General features: G+C 37.4%; 1 protein-coding gene across 1 annotated transcript in view; it reads right to left on the bottom strand.

Moving 5' to 3' along the window:
- The window catches only part of LOC118716508 (coiled-coil domain-containing protein 7-like), a 98,303-nt gene that overhangs the window by 78,163 nt on the left and 3,663 nt on the right, over window positions 1–16,477 (bottom strand). The window lies entirely within an intron of this gene.

Genomic DNA, 16,477 nt, shown 5'->3' with positions numbered 1-16,477 from the left:
CATTGTACTGAGGCTTATATGAGTTCAGTGATTTGAACAAGGTGACATATACAGCTAATGACAAAATTAAATCACAAACCAATGTCTCATAATTTTTTAACTGGGTCTTTTCTCATAACATACAAATGTTTTTCCAACTGAAATCATCCTAGAGAGCTGATATTAATAACATAACTTTCATGTGTAAAAAAATATACATTTATATTTCAAGGCTAAACATAGTTGGGCAGGTTCAAACAATTTTTCCCAGGTCAGGTTGCAAACAATGGTCTTCATAGTTACGGAACCGAACTGTGAGGCAGAAATTCTCCAGGAATATATCTTTTTGTTATATAAGTGTAAAGCAGTTATGCATCAGCTAGCATTGGGAAAGAATAACAGGTAATTTTGGTCAGAGGTAAAGCTTATGCCCTCTCAAGTCTTATAAGCATGAGTACCTAGCTGGGGAAGGAAAATAGGTAATTTGCAATAATGTGAGCATTGGTGTTGTGTTCATTTCCTTTTCAGTCTTTAGGTGATTTTCACCTTTTGCTGCATATGAAAACTATAGAAAACCCTCAATTTTGTGGACCTTGATTGAATGGACTTCAGATTTAAAGTATAAAATTTCTGAAAATTGGAGAAACCAAAATGGTGGCATAGGTATACGCCTAACTGCAGCCTTGCACAACTTGTTGTATTTCAAAAAAATACAAAATGGACACTATACTGAACTACAGGAAAGTTGACTGACTGGAAATTCTACAACTAGAAGGAAAGAGAAAACCAGAAGGAAAATCAGAGGAGCTGTAAAAGCCTAAGGTACGGTGATACGGAGAAAGCTTGGGGAGAGGACTGAGCCAGAGAGGAGGGCACGGCTGAGTGCCTGGCTGGCGTTCCCTAGTGGGAAGGAAATAAAAGCTCCGGACTGTGCTGAACCCCAGTTCTGACTGCACTGAACCCTAGTTCTATAATAGGCCAGACCCTGGGGACCCAAGCTCATATGGAGGGAATCCGGGCTGTAAGGTGGAAACTCAGTGGAGCAGCAACAGGAAGAGTCCCAGAGATGCACACATTGCACGCAGAGGACAGACTGTTGACTGTGCCGCGGGATTGCCCTAGCAGGAAGGAGACAAAAGCTCCGGACTGCACTGAACCCCACTTCCAACTGCACTGAACCCCAGTTCCGGGCTCATTGTGGGAGAGACTAGACTATCTGATAGCAAGCAAAACTCGAGGGCACTTTTCTCTCAGAGGTGCTTGCAGCGAATACCAAAGCAGCGAGTACCAAAGGACACTGAGGAACACTGAGACTCAGGAACCTCATAGGGTGGGGCTGAGAGAAGCCAAGGCTGTAGGCTCGACCCTGAAACTCCACCCCATTCAAGCTGAGCACAGAGGCTTTTGCAATTTTTCAAGTCTAGTTGAATAAGGCTGTCTCCCAGCACAGACACAGCTGATCCTCACAGCCAATTGGCCTGGAGGTCAGCTCCTTCCAGTGATACCAAGAACAATCAAGACTTAACTACAATAAGGCTGTTTACACAGTTCACAAAGGGGTGCACCAAGAGTGTCCACCTCAGGTAACAGGGAGGCTGACCCACTGAACCATATAGGACACCTTAGCACACAAAGCCACTCTACCAACCCAGTGAAGCTGTGAAAATGCCGAGACAAGGAAACAAATCACAAACGAAAGAAATGGAGGACAACAAGCAACTGGATATAGAGTTCAAAACCACAGTTATAAGGTTTTTCAAGAATTTCTTAGAAAAGGCAGATAAAATAAATGAGACCTATGCGGTTATGAAAAGGGATCAACTAGAAATAAAGAATACATTGTTTGAAATAAAAAATATTATACAGAGTCCTAAAAACAGAAAGGAAGATTGCAAAAATCAAGTCAAAGATTTGAAACATAAAGAGCCAGAAGACACTCCTCCACAGAAGCAAGAAGACAAGAGAATCCAGAAAGTTGAAGATAATGTAAGAAACCTTTGGGACAACTTCAAGTGAACCAACATCAGAATTATTGGGGTCCCAGAAGAAGAGAGAGAGCAAGATACCAAAAACATACTGGAAGAAATAGTGACAGAAAACTTCCCCACCTGGGGAAAGAAATAGACTTACAAGTCCAGGAAATGCACAAAACCCCAAACAAAAGAAGATCACACCAAGTTTCAAGAGCAAAAGACAAAGAGAGAATATTAAAAGCAGCAAGAGCAAAGCAGGTAGTTATCTATAAAGGAGCACCCATATGATTGTCAGCTGATTTCTCAACAGAAACCATGCAGGCCAGGCAGGAATGGCAAGAAATATTTAAGGTGATGAATAGCAAGAACCTACAGCCAAAAATACTCTACCTAGCAAAGCTATCACTGAGAATTGAAGGCCAGATAAAGAGCTTCACAAATAAAATTAAAAAAAAAAAAGCTAAAGGAGTTCATCACCGCCAAACCAGAATTATTTGAATTGCTGAAGGGGGTTCTTTAGGAAGAGGAAGAAAATAAAGATAAAAATTATGAACAAAGAATACTTAACTATCAACAAGTGAATCTAAAAACCAAGGGAATTAAAAAATCTGATGAACAATATTAACTGGTGAATATAATAGAATCAGAGGTATGGAAGGGGAGTGGACTGATGATTCTCAGGGAAAAGGAGAGTGGGGGGTACGGGAAGAAACTGAACATAAACTGTGCATCTATGGATGAGGACAATAGGGGGTGGGGAAAGGGCAGAGTGTGGGGTAGGAACCTGGTAGAGGGGAGGAATGGAGGGGGAAAAAATGAGGAAAATTTGTAATAATATGAACAATAAAGATTCATTTAAAACAAACAAACAAAAAAAATCCTGAAAATTAACACCTTATTAATTTTATAATGTTTTTAACAAAAAATTTCTTATAATTAATCAGGTTATTTTTGTTAGTATTTATTGGCTATTTTTATTTTTTATTGTTTAAAGTATTACATGTAGTAGTACATATATCTCCTTTTTTCCCCCCATTGACCTTCTCCCAGCCTCCCCTACCCACTGTTGCATGCCCTCATCTCCCCAAACTTCCCCTCAGTGTCTTGTGCCCATTTGTTGTGTCTATATGTATGCATACAAGTTCTTTGGTTGATCTCTTCCCTCCTCCCCACTCTCTCCCCAACACTCTCCAGCCTTCCCCCTGTAATTTGACAGTCTATTCAGTGCTTTACTGCATTTGTATCTATCTTTTGGTTCATCAGGTTATAATGTTCTTTATTTTCCATAAATGAGTGAGATCATGTGGTATTTTTCTTTTATTGCCTGGTTTATTTCACTTAACATAATGTTCTCCAGGTCCATTCATGCTGCTGCAAATGATAAGAATTCCTTCTTTTTTTATAGCAGCATAGTTTTCCATTGTGAAGATGTACCATAGTTTTCTATTCCACTCATCAGCTGATGGGCACTTGGGCTGTATCCAAATCTTAGCTATGGTGAATTGTGTTTCTATGAACATAGGGATGCATATATTCTTTCTAATTGGTGTTTCTAGTTTCTTGGGATATATTCCTAAAAGAGGGATCACTGGATCAAATGGGAGTTCCATTTTTAGTTTTTTAAGGAAACTCCATACTGTTCTCCACAGTGGCTGCACCAGTCTGCATTCCCACCAGCAATGAATGAGGGTTCCTCGCCAGCACTGTCCTTTGTTGATTTGTTGATGATTGCCATTCTGACAGGTGTGAGATGGTACCACATTGTCATTTTGATTTGCATCTCTCTGATGATTAGAGACTTTGAGCATGTTTTCATGTAACTCTTGGCCTTCCTTCTGTCTTCTTTTGAAAAGATTCTATTTAGGTCTGTTGCCCATTTTATTTATTGGATCATTTATTTTCCTTTTATTACATTGTATTCATTCCCTGTAGATGTTGGAGATTAAAACTTTATCAGTGATATATTTGCAAACATGTTATCTCCCATACAGTTGGTTTTCTTCTTATTTTGTTGATGGTTTATTTTGCTGTGCAAAAGCTTTTTATTTTGATATAGTCCCATTTGTTAATTTTCTCTTTACCCTAAGAGCAGTATTGGTGAAGAAGTTGCTTCAGCATATGTCTGAGATTTCTCTAGTATTTTTATGTGTTTTTTTTTTGTCTCATATTTAAGTCTTTTATCCAATCTGAGTTTATTTTATTTTTTGTATGGTATAAGTTGGTGGTCTAGTTTTATTTATTTATTTATTTATTTTGCATGTATCTGTCCAATTTTTCCAACACCATTTATTGCAGAGACTGCCTTGACTCCATTATATGCTCATGCCTCCTTTGTCAAATATTAATTGGGCATAGTGGTTTGAGTTGATTTCTGGTTCTCTATTCTATTCCATTGACCTATATGTCTATTCTTGCATCAGTACCATGTTGTTTGGAGAACAGTGGCTTTGTAATACAGCTTTAAATCTGGTATTGAGATACCATATACTTTGTTCTTCTTCTTACGGTTGCTGCAGCTATTCGGGGTCTTTTATTTTTTAAATATATTTTATTGATATTTTTACAGAGAGGAAGGGAGAGAGATAGAGAGCTAGAAACGTCGATGAGAGAGGAACATCGACCAGCTGCCTCTTGCACACCCCCTACCAGGGATGTGCCTGCAACCAATGTACATGCCCTGGACCGGAATCGAACCCGGGACCTTTCAGTCCGCAGACCGACGCTCTACCACTGAGCCAAACCGGTTTCGGCATATTCAAGGTCTTTTTTTTAAAATTCCAAATGAATTTTTGGAAAGCTCTTTGTAAGTCTGTGAAATATGGCATTAGTATTTTAATGGGAAGAGCATTGAAACTATAGATTGCATTGGGTAGTATGGACATTTTGATGATGTTGATTTTACCAATCCATGTACACGGTATGTTCTTCCATTTGTTTATGTCTTCCTCTATCTCTTTATTCAGTGTCCTGTAGTTTTCTGCATATAGGTCTTTTACCTCCTTAGTTAAAGTTATTCCTAGGTATTTAATTTTTTTGGTGTGATGGTAAATGGGATTGCTTTTTTAGTCTCTGTTTCTGTAAGTTCACTATTGGTATATAGAAATACCATAGATTTCTTAGCATTAATTTTGTATCCTGCTACATTGCTTAGTTCATTTATTAAGTCTAATAGTTTTTTTTTATGGAGTCTTTAGGGTTTTTTATGTACAATGTCATGTCATCTGCGAATAGGGGCAGTTTTACTTCTTCCTTTCCAGTTTGGATGCCTTTTATTTTTTCTTCTTGTCTAATTCAATGGCTAATACTTCCAGTACTACAGTCAAACAGGAGTGATGAGAGTGGGCATTCCTGTAATGTTCCTGTTCTTAGGGGAAATGGTTTTAGATTTTGCCCATTGAGTATGATGTTGGCTGTGGTTTTTTTTTTTTTCATATATGGCTTTTATTATATTGTAGTATGATCCTTCTATACCTACCTTTCTGAGAGTTTTTATCAAAAATGGGTGTTGGATTTTGTCAAATGCTTTTTCTGCATCAATTGATATGACTATGTGGTTTTTATCTCTCAACTTTTTTAATGTGATGCATCATGTTTATTGATTTGCAGATATTATACCATCCTTGCATTCCTGGGATAAATCCTACTTGGTCATGGTGTACGATCTTTCTGATGTACTTGTAAATCTTATTTGCTAGAATTTTGTTGAGGATTTTGATATCTATGTTCACGAGGGATATTGGCCTGTAATTCTCTTTCATTGTGTTGGCATTAGGGTGATTCTGGCTTTGGTATTAGGTTTTGGTTTTGGTATTAGGGTGATTCTGGCTTCATAAAAGGAGCTGGGAAGTGTTTTTTCCTCTTGAATTTTTTGGAATTGTCTGTGGAGGATAGGTTTTAGTTCTTCCTTGAATGTTTGGTAAAACTCCCCTGTGAAGCTCTCTGGCCCCGAGCTTCTGTTTGCTGGAAGCTTTTGGATGACTGCTTCAATTTCTTCCAAAGTTATTGGCCTATTGAGAGTTTTAGATTCTTTCTGATTGAGTTTTGGAGGGATGTATTTTTCTAGGAATATGTTCATTTCCTCCAGGTTTGTTGGAATAGAGTTGTTCATAGTATTTTATAACAATCCTTTGTATTTCAGTGGTTTTTTTTTTTTTGTTATTTCTCCTCTTTCATTTCTGATTTTGTTTATTTGGGGCCTTTATCTTTGCTTCATGGTGAGCCTGGCTAGAGGTTCATCAATCTTGTTTATCTTTTTCAAGAACTAGCCCTTGTTTTATTGATCTTTTCATATTTTTTTTTGTCTCAATGTCATTTATCTCTGCTATTATCTTTATTATTTAATTCTTTCTGCTTACACTGGGCTTTTCTTGTTGCTCTCTTCCTAACTCTTAGAGTTGTAGGTTTAGGTAATTATTACCATTGTTTCTTGTTTTTTGCAGTAGGCTTGTAGAGCTAAAAACTTCCCTCTTCAGAGTGTTTTAACTGTGTCCCATAGATTTTGAGTTGCTATGTTTTCATTGTCATTTGTTGCCATGATGTTTATTTATTTATTTTTTTATCTCTCTGGTAATCCAGTCATTGTTTAATAGCATGCTGTTTAGTCTCCATGTGTTTGATTTTTTTTGATTGTTTATGTTGTAGTTGATTTCCAGTTTTATGCCACTGTGATCTGAGAAGATGCTTGATTTGATTTCTATCTTCTTGAATTAGAAGAGACTTTGCCTGTCTATCTTTGAAAATGATCCATGTGCACTTGAGAAGAATGTGGCTTTTGGGTGAAATATTCTGAATATATCAATTAATTCCATTTGGTCTAGTTAGTCATTTAGGATTAATGTTTCTTTGCTGATATTTTGTTTAGAGAATTTATCAATGGTGGTAGTAAGGTATTAATGTTCCCTACTATGGCTGTATTGCTGTCAAGCACTCCCTTGATATCCTCCAGCAGTTTTTTTTTTTTTTTAATGTATTTGGTGCTCCTGTATTGGGAGCGTATATATTTAGCAGAGTTATTTCTTCTTGTTGGATTGTTCCCTTTAGTATTATGAAGTTTCCTTCCTTGTCTCTTTTGAGATCTAATTTGTCAGATATAAGTAGACTAGAAGAAGCAGAGCACCACATCAGTAAGCTAGAAGATGAGGCATGAAAAAATACCCAAGCAGAGCAGCTTCTCGGAAAAAAAATTAAAAAGCATAAGAAGAGCATAAGGGAACTTTGGGACAACATGAAGCAAAACAGCATCTGCATAATGAGGGTTCCATAATAAGTATTGCTACCCCAGATTTTTTTTTTCATTTCCATTCACCTGAAAAACCCTTTTCCACCCATTTACCCTCAGTGTGTGTTCCTCTTTTTTTCTGAGGTGGATTTCTGGTAGACAGCAGCAATATGGATCATGCTTTCTTATCCAATTCATTACCTTATGTATTTTTATTGGGGCATTTAATCCATTTACATTTAATGTTATTATTGATAGGTACTTATTATTTTTTCTCCTACATGCCTTTTTCCATTCCTATTTCTTTGATTGATAGTCTTGTTGGGTAAAGTATTCTTGGATTCAGAACCTTCTTTTGCATGACTTTGTATATTTCATTTCATTCCCTTCTGGCCTGATGAGTTTCTGTTGAGAAATCAGTCACTAGTCTGATGGGGGATTCATTGTAGGTAACTTTCTGTCTCTCTCTGGCCACAAAGATTCTTCCTTTGTCGTTGGTGTTTGCCAATTTAATTATAATATGCCTTGGTGTTGGTCTATTGGGGTACATTTTGTTTGGGACTCTGTGAGCTTCTTGGATTTGTGTGGGTTTTTTCTTTCCTATATCAGGGAAGTTTTTTGTCATTATTTCTTCAAACAGATTTTCTATTCCTTCATCAGTTTCCTCTTCTTCTGTAACCCTTATTATTCAGATGTTGTTTTGTTTCATGTTGTCCCAAAGTTCCCTTATGCTCTTCTTATGCTTTTTAATTTTTTTTTTTCTAGAAGCTGCTCTGCTTGGGTATTTTTTCATACCTTGTTTTCTAGCTCACTGATGTGGTTCTCTGCTTCTTCTAGTCTACTCTTTTTGGTTTCTATTGAGTTTGTTACAGCAGCTATGTCATTTTTCATTTGTCTTTGGTTCTTCTTCATTTCCTTTTGGTTTCTACACATATTATCAAATTGTATTCCATTCTTTTTATCCAACTTATGACTGTTTCTCTGAATTCTTTCTCTGACAGGTTGCTTGCTTCCATTTCATTTACTTTTTTTTTCTGATGATGCCTGCTTTTCTTTCATATGCAGGCTCTTTCTTTGTCTTGCCATGTCTCTTCTCCAGATGTCTGGTTATATAATTCTCTCTCTCTTTTCTGTGAGGGAGTGTAGAGCTCCTCTGAATCCTCATGCTTGCACCAATTGGGGACCTTTGTTCTTGGGTTTGCAGCTGTTCAGTGGATGCTGTTTTTGTAGATCCCTAGGCTTTTCAGGTTCCCAATAACATCCACTTTCCCGATCAAGATGGTGTGGTCTCTGCATCTGAGCTGGTTGCTCCCGGAAGGAACCCAGAAGGAGTGGGGGCTGCCTGGTCAATGGAGCCCTGTCCAGCAGTCTCCCACAGTCTCCTGGAGTATAGCTGTCCCTCAACTCACCAACAAACACTCCCCGCACTACCACACATTCTCCCATTGTTTTCTTACTCGCACACCATCTTGCAGTTTGCCTTTTTATCAGCAGTCATCTTCTCTTCCTTATTGGCTATTTTTAGAGAAATTTTAGTGAATGGGGCAGATGTTGGAAAAACAATGTAGTAATTTCATCAAAACACACACACACACACACACACACACACACATATGTTATATGTCTACAAGTGTGGCCTATATATTTAATTCCAAGAATGACCACTCATAAACAATGTTCAGGGAATGATTATCACATTATCACATGGCCCATAGTAATTGGTCCTATCATTTGGTGGCATGACTTTCTGTAGTAGTTTTAAAACTTTATAGCCAATGTTCCAACCTGTGCTAATCTATTTATATGAGTTTATTGTGAAATTAAACATATGATACATTCTTAATTTAAATTGCACAAAGGTATCCACATAATAAAGACAGGTAAACTAGTTTGTTGATGGATCTTTTATTTTACTTTTGTAATTGTTTAGTAAAATAAAAGATGACATACCATCCCAATATAAGATGACAAACTTAACTGAAAAATGTGGTGCATTATCTGACTGCTCCACTCACTGATCATTTCTGTCTTTGTCTTCTAGTCCCTGAGACACAACAATATTGAATTAGACCTATTAATTCCACATTGGCTTCTAAGTGTTCAAGGAAAAGGAAGAGTCTCACACCTCTCCCTTAAATCAAAAGCTAGATACAATTAAGGAAGGCATGACAAAAGCTAGGCCTCTTGTGCCATTAAGCCATATCATGTATACAAAGGAAAATTTCTTGAAGGGAAATAAAAGTGCTACTGCAGGGACCACAAGAATGATAAGATGCGAAAATTTTAGTGGTTTGCATACAAGATAAAGACAGCCACAACATTCCCTTAAGTTTAAGCCTAAGCCAGAGCAAGACCTAACTGTTTAATACTATGAAAGTGACAGATAAAAGCATTAAGCTACCAGAAATTATTTCAAGAGGTTTAAGAAAAAAGCCAACTCTGAATATATAAAAGTGCCAAGGGAAGCAGCAAGTGCCCACAAAGAAGCTACATCAAAGTGTCCAGAAATTCTAGTTAAGACAGTTGGTGAAGTTGGCCACACCGCACAACAGGTTTTCACTGGTGACACAGTAGTTTTATATTTGAAGAAAGCAGCAATAGGAACTGCATAGCTATACAGGAAAAGTTAGTAACTGCCTCCAGAGTCTCAAACAACAGGCTGATTATAAAGTTAGGATTTAATGCATAAGATGAGTTTATTTTGAAGTCGATGCACATTTGTCATTCTAAAAATCCTAGGACTTTTCAGATATATATTCAATATCCTCTGCCTATGCTCTATAATGAGAAAAACAATGCCCAGATGACAGCACATCTGCTTACAACACAGTTTTCTGACTATTTTGCCCAATTATTGAAACCTACTATTCAGAAAAAAAGAGAATATTTTAAAAATATTACTGGAAATTGGTCACTCAAGTGCTCAGAGGGGACAGGCAATGAGATTAATGGTGTTTCACACTAGCCAACACTATGTCTCTTCTGAAGCACATAGGTGAAGAGAAGTAATTTTGAGTAATTTTAAGTCTTATTATATGAGAAGTGCATTTCAAAATGCCATAGCTACCATACATAGTAATTGCTCCAATAGATCTGGAAAAAGTGAGTTGTATATTTTTAGGAAATGAACTTATGATATATGCCATTAACAAAACCTGTGATTAATTGGAGAGGTCAAAATATCAATAGTAAGAAGAGTTTGAAGGACATTGATTTTGACCCTCCTTAATGACTTTTAAAAGTTCAAGTTTTCGGAGAAGGTAAGATGGCGGAAGAACAGATGGGCGGATTCTGAGCCCTCTCCCGAAGCAGAAAGAGAGAGCAACTGATGGTCTTGTGCTGTGAGTGTTTATTAGCAAGCTGGGAGACAGCGAACACCAGAAGAAACTGCTGGGGGGCAGCTGACAGAGGTACCCCTCACAGGGAAGCACCCACGCGGGCTATGTCCCTGCCTGGAGCTATCTACCGGCTTGGACGGGGAAAACTCGCCATCTTAAGAGGAAGATTGGATCGTGTCAGAGGCCTGAATATCCACAGCCACAGCGACCACCAAGCAGCTGTGACCCCCAGAACGCGGAACCCAGGCGGCGCGAACACCTGGCCTCACAGGAGTGCCCCACTGCTCGGTGAAAAGGTCAGATTTCATTTGATTATATATATATATATATATATATATATATATATATATATATATATATATATTAATTTCAGGATTACTGTTCTACAGTCTTTATCTATCCTTCTTTCTCCAACGCTTTATTCTATCTCAACCCTACCTTTATGCCTTCACCCTCTTTCCAATCTTTTCCTTTGATACCCTGTTTATCTTAACCCTTTCCTGCTCTAGATTTCCCCCATTCCTTCTGTCTACCCCTCCTAAAATTTCACCCTACTTGTATATATCTAATTTCCAACTACCTGCTCCAAACCCATTCACACCTCCCTCGCAGTTGTCCTAAAAACAAAACAAAACAAAACAAAACAAAACAGTCTTTCTCTCTAACTCTTTGAAGTTGTATGTTGAATGTTAACTTTACTGAAGTTGTATGCTTTTCTTTTATAAGATTGATTTGCCTATGCTTTTTGTTTGATTGTATGTTTTTGTTAGCTGGGTTCTAGTCACCCCTATTGGTGGTTATTAATATCGCAAACACATTTCTATTCAGTGCCTTGTGTGTTGTACCTGGTTGTGTTGTATTTTGTGCCTTTAAATCAAAGCAAGAGAGAGAGAACTACACAACCAGACATCCTAGATCATGGGGAGACCAAAAAACAGCCCGCATATGAAAGAAAAGCAGGCTTCACCAGAAAAGGAAGTAAACGAGATAGAGGCAAGCAACCTACCAGAGCAAGAATTCAGAGTAATGATCATAAGATGGCTAAAAAGAATGGAAGACAAATTTGACAATATGAGTAAGAACCAAGAGGAAATGAAGAAGAACCAAGAAGAAATGAAAAATGACATCGCTACTGTAAAGAACTCAATAGAAAGCATCAAGAGTAGATTAGAAGAAGCAGAGGACCGCATCAGAAGTCAAGATGGAAAAAAATATCCAATTAGAACAGCTTCTGGAAAAAAAAATTAAAAAACAGGAGGAAAGTCTAAGGGAACTTTGGGACAATACAAAACAAAACAATATTAGAATAATAGGGGTTCCAGAAGGAAAGGGAATTGAGGAAGACATGGAAAATGTATTTCAAGAAATAATGACAGAAAACTATCCTGAGATAGAGAAGAAAAAACCCACACAAATCCAAGATGCTCACAGAGTCCCAAACAAAATGAACCCCAGAAAACCGACCCTTAGGCACATTATAATTAAGCTGGCAAACACCAATGACAAAAAAAGAATTTTAAAAGCAGCCAGAGAAAGACAGAAAGTTACATATAAAGGAACCCCCATCAGACTAGCAACTGATTTCTCCACAGAAACTTATCAGGCCAGAAGAGAATGGGATGAAATATACAAAGTCATGCAAAGGAAGGTTCTGAATCCAAGAATACTGTACCCAGCAAGGCTATCAGTCAAAAGTGAAGGTGAAATCAGGAGCTTCACAGACAAAAATAGACTAAGGGAATTTATCTCCACCAAACCAGCAATGCAAGAAATGCTAAAGGGTCTACTGTAAAATTAAAGAAATAGAAAGCAAAGAAGGAACACAGGGGTATAGAATAAAAATGGCATCAAATAAGTATCTATCAATAATAACTTTAAATGTAAATGGACTAAATGCTCCAATCAAAAGACATAGGGTAACGGATTGGATAAGAAAACAAGACCCATATATCTGTTGTCTACAAGAAACCCACTTCAGAAAAAAAGATGCACACAGACAGAGAGTGAAGGGATGGAAAAAGGTTTTCCAGGTGAATGGAAATGAAAAAAAAGCTGGGGTAGCAATACTTATATCTGACAACATAGATCTCAGAGTGAAGGACATACCAAGAGATAATGAAGGCCACTTCATAATACTAAAGGGAGCAATCCAACAAGAAGAAATAACCCTGGTAAATATATATGCACCAAATACGGGAGCACTCCAATATATAAAAAAAGTGCTGGAGAACATTAAGGGAGAGATTAATAGCAATACAAACATAGTAGGAGATTTTAATACCCCACTGTCACCCTTTGACAAATCATCTAAACAAAAAATCAGCAAAGAAAGAAATATCAATCCTAAACGACTCACTAGACCAGATGGAATTAATTGACATCTTCAGAACATTCCACCCCAAAGCCACAGAATATACATTCTTCTCAAGTGCACATGGGACATTCTCAAAGATAGACCACAATTTAGGACATAGGTAAAGTCTCTTCAAATTCAAGAAGATAGAAATCATATCAAGCATCTTCTCAGATCATAGTGGCATAAAACTGGAAATTAACTACAATGAAAAAAATCCAAAGAAATCAAACACCTGGAGACTAAACAGCATGCTATTAAACAAGGACTGGGTTACCAAATAAATCAAGGAAGAAATTAAAAACATCCTGGAAACAAATGACAATGAAAACACAACTATCCAAAATCTATGGGACACAGCAAAAGCAGTTTTGAGAGGGAAGTTCATATCCCTACAAGCCTATTTCAAAAAACTAGAAAAAATGGTAACAAATGATCTAAATCTACAACTCAAAGAGTTAGAAATAGAGCAACAAGAAAAGCCCAGTGTAAGCAGAAGGAAGGAAATAACAAAAATCAGAGCGGAGATAAATGACATAGAGACCAAAGAAACAATACATAAGATCAACAAAACCAAGAGCTGGTTCTTTGAAAGAATAAACAAGATAGATGAACCTCTAGCCAGGCTAACCAAGAAACAAAGAGAGAGGACCCAAAAAAAACAAAATCAGAAACGAAAGAGGTGAAATAACAGACCCCGCCGAAATACAAAGGATTGTTACAAAATACTACGAACAACTCTATTCCAACAAAATGAATGACCTGGAGAAAATGGACATATTCCTAGAAAAATACAACCTTCCAAAACTCAATCAGGAAGAATTTAAAAATCTCAATAGAGCAGTGACTTGGGATGAAATTGAAACAGTCATCAAAAAGCTTCCAGCAAACAAAAGCCCAGGGCCAGATGGCTTCACAGGAGAGTTTTACCAAACATTCAAGGAAGAGCTAAAACCTATCCTCCTCAGACTATTCCAAAAAATTCAAAAGGAAGGAACACTTCCAAACTCCTTCTATGAAGCCAGCATCACCCTAATACCAAAACCAGATAAAGACAACTCAATGAAAGAGAATTACAGGCCAATATCCCTCATGAACATAGATGCCAAAATCCTCAACAAAATTTTAGCAAATTGGCTCCAGCAGAGCATCACAAAGATCATACACCATGACCAAGTAGGATTTATTCCAGGAATGCAAGGTTGGTACAATATCCGCAAATCAATAAACGTGATACATCACATAAACAAGTTGAAAGATAAAAATCATATAGTCATATCAATTGATGCAGAAAAAGCATTTGATAAAATCCAGCACCTTTTCCTAATAAAAACTCTCAACCAGGTGGGAGTACAAGGATCATACCTCAATATAATAAAAGCTATATATCAGGGGTCCTCAAACTTTTTAAAGTGGGGGCCAGATCACAGTCCCTCAGAGAGCTGGAGGGCCGGACTATATGAACTACTAATTCCTACTGTAACACCTCGGCTGCGCTCACTGCCCAAAAAACCTGGCGGACCGGATCAGACTCCTTTGCGGGCCGCATGTGGCCCGTGGGCCGTAGTTTGAAGACACCTGCCACAGCCAACATCATACTCAATGGGCAAAAACTAAAACCATTCTCTCTAAGAACAGGAACAAGACAGGGATGCTCACTATCGCCACTCCTGTTTGACATAGTACTGGAAGTACTAGCCATTGCAATTAGACAAGAGGAGGAAATAAAAGGCATTCAAATTGGAAAAAAAGAAGTAAAGTTATCCTTATTTGCAGACGACATGATATTGTATATAAAAAACCCAAAAGACTCCATTAAAAAACTAATTGGCTTAATAAATGAATTTGGCAATGTAGCAGGATACAAAATTAATGCCAAGAAATCTATGACATTTCTATACACCAACAGCAAATTTATAGAAACAGAGACTAAAAAAGCAATTCCATTTACTATCACACCAAAAAAATTAAGATACCTAGGAATAAACTTAACTAAGGAAGTAAAGGACCTATACGCGGAAAACTACACGACACTGAAAAAGGAGATAGAGGAAGATGTAAACAGATGGAAGAACATACCATGTTCATGGATTGGTAGAATCAACATCATAAAAATGTCCATACTTCCTAAAGCAATCTATAGGTTCAATGCACTCCCCATTAAAGTACCAACGGCATATTTCACTGACCTAGAAAGAACTCTCCAAAAGTTCATTTGGAACAATAAAAGACCCCGAATAGCCACAGCAATCCTGAGAAAGAAGAGTAAAGTAGGAAGGATCTCAATACCAGACTTCAAACTGTATTACAAAGCCACTGTTCTCAAAACAGCCTGGTACTGGCACAAAAACAGACATATAGATCAATGGAATCGAATCGAGAACCCAGATATCAACCCAAATCACTATGCTCAATTAATATTTGACAAAGGAGGCACGAATATACAATGGAGTCAAGACAGTCTCTTCAGTAAATGGTGTTGGTAAAATTGGACAGATACATGCAAAAGAATGAAAACAAGATCACCAACTTATACCATACACAAAAATAAACTCAAAATGGATACAGAACTTAAACATAAGACGGGAAACCATAAAAATACTAGAAGCATCCACAGGCAACAAAATCTCAGACATATGCCAAAAGAACTTCTTTACTGATACTGCCCCTAGGGCAATGGAAGCTAAAGAGAAAATTAACAAATGGCACTACATCAAAATAAAAAGCTTTTTTACAGCAAAAGAAACCATCAACAAAACAATAAGAAAGCCCACTGTGTGGGAGAACATATTTGCAAACAATACCACTGATAAAGTTTTAATCTCCAACATCTACAAACAGCTTATTCAACTAAATAAAAGGAAGATGAATGATCCAATTAAAAAATGGGCAATGGATCTATATAGAATATTTTCAAAAGAAGACAGAAGGAAGGCCAAAAGGCACATGAAAACATGCTCAAAGTCACTAATTATCGGAGAGATGCAAATCAAAACAACAATGCGGTACCATCTCACACCTGTCAGAATGGCCAACATCAACAAATCAACAAACGACAAGTGTTGGCGAGGTTGTGGAGAAAAAGGAACCCTCGTGCACTGCTGGTGGGAATGCAGACTGGTGCAACCACTGTGGAGAACAGTGTGGAGTTTCCTCAAAAAACTGAAAATGGAACTCCCATTTGACCCAATAATCCCACTCCTAGGAATATATCCCAAGAAACTAGAAACACCAATCAGAAAGGATATATGCACCCCTATGTTCATAGCAGCACAATATACAATAGCTAGAATCTGGAAACAGCCTAGGTGCCCATCAGCAGATGATTAGATCAAAAAACTAAGGTACATCTACACAATGGAATACTATGCTGCCATAAAAAAGAAGGAATTCTCATCATTTGCAGCAACCTGGATAGAAGTAGAGAACATCATGCTGAGTGAAATAAGCCAGTCAATGAAAGAGAAATACCACATGGCCTCACTCATTTATGAATATTAAAAAACATTATAAACTGACAAACCAAAAGATAGATACAAAGACAGTAGAGCAACAAGCAGACTGTAAAATTATAGCGGGGAGAGTAGGGAGATCTGGGGGAGATAAGAGATCAACT

Source organism: Pipistrellus kuhlii, unplaced genomic scaffold (assembly GCF_014108245.1).
Source record: "Pipistrellus kuhlii isolate mPipKuh1 unplaced genomic scaffold, mPipKuh1.p scaffold_m20_p_1, whole genome shotgun sequence".
Lineage (NCBI taxonomy): Eukaryota > Metazoa > Chordata > Mammalia > Chiroptera > Vespertilionidae > Pipistrellus > Pipistrellus kuhlii.
Note: the sequence above shows the minus strand (reverse complement) of the source record. Positions and strands in the feature narration are given on the sequence as shown.